Below are 5,161 nucleotides of genomic sequence, written 5' to 3'. Positions count from 1 at the left end.
AAGTGCACAGATAGCGAGGTGATTTTGTGGAGTACATGTGTTACATAGACCTTATTTCGAGAGTGAACTGCACAGATAGCGAGGTGATTTTGTGAAGTACATGTATTATATAGACCTTATTTCGAGAGTAAAGTGCACAAATGGTTATGTGGAGACATGTATTATATAGACCTTATTTTGAGTGTGAAGTACACAGATAGCGAGGTGGTTTTGTAAAGTACTTGTATTATATAGATCTTATTTCAAGAGTGAAGTGCACATATAACGAGTAATTTTGTGAAGTACAGGTATTATATAGACCTCAATTCGAGAGTGAAGTGCACAGATAGTGAGGTGGTTTTGTGGAGTACACGTATTATATAGACCTTATTTCGAGAATGAAGTGCACAGATAGTAAAGTGACTTTGTGGAGTACACGTATTATATAGACCTTATTTCGAGAGTGAAGTGTACAGATAGTGAGGTAATTTTGTAGAGTATATGTATTATACAGACCTCATTTCGAGAGTAAAGTACATAAATAACGAGGTGGTTTTGTGAAGTACACGAGTACGTAATCCTTTTGATGGTTTTGAAATAAACTTATATATCATCATGATAATTTGACTTTAAATGAGAGTATTACCACGTATTTTGTCGTAATGTTGTTATGACAATTTATAAAATTTTAGCAGTGAAATTTTGTAGGAGCACACAAGACGTGAAAGGGGTGATTACTAGGGTATTGTTCCGTGTGAATGGTAGTTATAATGATATAATTAATTTCATAAATAAAGTGAGAACTATTCTTATTAATCAAATATGTTAGAGATATAGGAACAATAAGATGATTTTAAAGAAATATATAATTATATATAAATAGTTAGGCTCAGTCAATTTTATATAATAGTTGTTTATAATTTAATCAATCACCTCAAGAGCTACTCGATTAAATTCATCGTAATAATTGAACATTATATGTGAAAAATAAAAAATGTAAGGTGTTCCACCATTATGTAAATGGTACCAGAGCTTGGGAACTTTCATAGTAATTAAGTAAGAGATGTGAAATATTCAGCACAGGTATAAGATTTTTATAAAGATGGATATGGGAAAAGTTAGTATCAAAAGTACTAAACTAAAAGAGGTAGACTTACCTCAAAATACAAATCTCTTAAATAAATGGACAATTCCAAAAATCGACATAAAAACTATTTATGATTATGGCTTTTTCGATAAATTCAATATAAACAAATAATAAAAACCACCAAACAATCTATTGCTTTAAATGCTAATGAACAAACTATGAAACTGCGTAATAAAAATGATATTGATATATTTAGAAATCATTATAATTTTATGCATATTAGCTTAGTGTAAATTGCTTTTAAACCCTTAACTTTAAAGGGACTTCCAGAGACCTTTCTAGCTGCACTGCGCGATGTTAGAAATTTAAATTTTAGACAGTCTCTGATGGGATTTATTGAGTTCACTCTTGCATATGACCCTGTATATTTTAATACTCAACCAAATTTACAATTGTCTTTAATTGATCAAAATATTCTTGATGTTTTAACTCTAAATGTAAAAATCCATGGTTATAATTATGTGCTCGGATCTAAACTTATATGTTTATCCTATCGTATTTATTACCGCTTATTATCTACAATGAATCCTTGATATAAATTGGTTGATGATGCTTTTGATTATACCATTCTAATAGAGACAAATTTTGCAAAATCCAGAGTTACTACTTGAAGACCTATCAAATGGGATGAGCTTAATTTCCCCAAAACATGGATTTTAAATTCAGTCATTTCTGCAAATCAACTTGCGGAGGATGCGACAAATAAAGAACCCATGTAACTCAAAATATTGATAGGATAATTTGTCTATAATTTAACAATAATTCTACTGTTTATAATCGAAATTCCTTTTTTATACCTAGAATGTTGCCTGCTATGCATCATATCTCCTCAGTCGAACCAGTTTAAGATCCGACTAGGAGTCGTGTTGCATCCTTGCATACTCTAAACACTGCAGATTCGCATGCTCTACCTAAAAATATATAAAAAATTAAAATTAATCCTAAAACAAATATAGTGCAAGTTTTGATAATGAAAACCCTACTCCCTCCGAAATGGAGTTTGATATTAATTCTATTTAATCATGATGCCACAATTTATTGATTTTAGTCCTGGTTCACAAGTAAGAAACTATATTAGAAAAGAATTTTTTGGTGAAAAATGAAAAACATTTAGGATATGATTTTTTGAAACATATAATCCTGATGAATTGAAAAACATCTCTGAAGAATTCTATGAAATGTGTGCATTACATAATAAAATTATTTGTTTTGTGCCATGGTTTATGTCTGCATATTTGCCTTCCTATGTGAAAATTATTAAAAGATCTTATCAAAATTTCGATTGTACAATTACTCAGGCAATTTACCCTCCTCAATATTCCTTTGTGTTACCTAATAATACCGGAATGACTTTCTCTGCTTTTCAAAAATTTGTTGATAATGATATTAAAAAAATTACTTTTCTTAAATAAATAATCTTATTGCTCAGAATAACTATTTGAGTTTGTATGTTAAAGTTCTAGTAGAATATATTTTTTCCCTTGATAAAAACTTGATGAATTAACTAAAATGGTTAAAAAACTTAAAGATAATATGAAGTCATTTGATATTGCTTCTACTTCATAAAGCAAGGCAGACGATTTAATATTGTCTAGACCCTGTATTCAGAGACTTCTTGATATTGAAGGATTTGAACAACCATCTCATATAGAAGAATTGGAAAAATTGTTAGACAAAAAATTCTCACATTTGAATATTAAACCCCTTGATTTGTCTGATGATTCTGTCAATAATCTATAGTCTAATTTTGCTGATACTTTCGAATCTATTCCAAATGAGGGAAATGCAATTTCTTCCAAGCTCAATAAGCTCAGAGGAATAATTAGAAAACAACTGAAAAAAATATATATTGATATTCCTCGTATGACTACAACTTATTATCCACGATCAACTCCTCAAGATGTTTTGACAGAGGAAAGGGACTGGAATCAGACTAATACATTTTATAATGATGATGCAATATATGAATGGAATATAGATGGATTGTCTGATAGGCAAATCTCTATTCTTGTGTATCGTATGTTAATGTATTCTACTATAGCAAAAGCCACGGCATATGCCGAAAATCGTTCAAGATGTAATGATGAAACTATTTGTAAAATGATAGTTGCTAGTTTTATTGGCCAACTTCGTGGTTGGTGGGACAACTTTTTAACCGCAGAAAAAAAAATGCCATTTTTACTGCTAGGAATAACACTCCTGGCTAAGATAACTTGGGGAGACCTTTACTTGCGGGTAGAGAAGATGTTGTATATACCTTATGCTTACCATTATAGAACATTTTGGAGGTAGATTTACCAACCAATATGAAAACATTTGGACACTCCTTAATGGTCTTAGATGTAGAACCTTAGGAGAATTTAGGTGGTATAAGGATACCTTTCTAAGTAGGGTTATGGATTTACCCGAAAGTAAGTATGAACATTGAAAAGCAAAATTCATTGATGGTCTTCCCTCTCTTTTTGTCGAAAAGGTAAGAAAAACACTCGGGGAATCTTATGGTGAAACACAATTTGTTGAACAGACTTATGGTCAGCTTATAGCAGTCTGTACTCAGGAAGGCTTAGCATTATGCAACGAGTTGAAATTGGCTAGATAAATTAAGCTTGACAAGCTTAGAGAAAATTTTCAACTAGGAAATTTTTGTGAGCAATTTGGTATGGATAAACCAGTTTCTACTAAGACAGGGAAAAGCCAAAGATATTCTAAGTCTGATAAACCTTATAGAAAGAAACGCTCTAGATATAGAACCAAAGAAGAGCGTGAGACTAGAAAAAACTATCGTAAGTCTACCAGATTTACAAAAAACAGATCCAAAAAAGATTTAGCAAAAATCAAGTGTTATAGGTGCAACCAATGTGGTCATACAACTCCTAATTGTAAACTCCAAAAGCTCAACTCTTTAGGACTCTCTGATGAGGTGCATGATCAAGTTTATGGTTTATTATATACTTCAGATTCCGAATCTGATTATATTTGTGATTCTGAAAATAATTTTGAATTGCCTAGTTCTGATAGTGAACGGGATGATTTTAATAAATGTACTGATTGCAATAATGATAAATGCAATTGTGATGAAATGATGTATAAACTCCAATCACAGTTTGAAGATTTAGACTTAAATGTTCGAACTCTTACTGCTGATAATGTTCTTGAATTATTAAAAGAAATTTCTGATGAAAAGTTTCGTAAAAAAATTATCAATCTTGCTGCTAAAAAATCTGCTGATAGTACTACCAGTACTTCTAAAATTAATATTAAAAATGCTGCTGATGATTATTATATGTCTTATTCTTTATCTGAGGTAAATAGAAGACTTGCTTTGAGTCAAACCCCAGGAAGAGATACAACTTTTGATTATTTAAAAATAGAAGTTGAAAAACTGAAAAAAGAAATTATCTTTTTAAAGCAAAATCAAATGATCTCCGATCATAGGATTTTGAAAATTAAAGAAGATATTTCTGATTTTTCCTAAAAAACTATTTCTCTAAAGGAAAAGAAAAGAAAGTTGTTGAAAATTCTGATATGAATAAAATTATTCAAAAAATTAATTCAAAAACTGATTATTTTCTGGGTATGATGCAACTAGTTACTGCTCATAAATGGTATATAAATTGCACTATTCTGATTAATAAAGAATTTTCTATCACTAATGTAGCTATGATCGACAGCGGCGCTAATGTTAGTTGCATGTAGGAAGGATTAATTTCGATTAGATATTTTGAAAAACTACTCATTTAATTAAATCTGCATCTGGGCATAGTCTTAATATTAATTATAAATTACCTAATACCCATATTTCATATTTGTCGAAACAAGATTTGTATTTCTTTTTTTTGGTAAAAAATCAACTTTATCCTCCTATCATTTTAGGAACCCCTTTTATAAATGTTATATATCCTTATGTACATATTGATGGAAGTGGTTTTAAAGCTACTTATAAAAATCAAAAAATTTCTTATCCTTTGCTACTGATCCCGTAACAAGAGATATAAACACTTTAATAGGAATGGAACAACGACAGATAAATTTCTT

This window comes from Capsicum annuum, chromosome 4, assembly GCF_002878395.1.
Source record: "Capsicum annuum cultivar UCD-10X-F1 chromosome 4, UCD10Xv1.1, whole genome shotgun sequence".
Lineage (NCBI taxonomy): Eukaryota > Viridiplantae > Streptophyta > Magnoliopsida > Solanales > Solanaceae > Capsicum > Capsicum annuum.
This window is presented reverse-complemented; position numbering follows the sequence as displayed.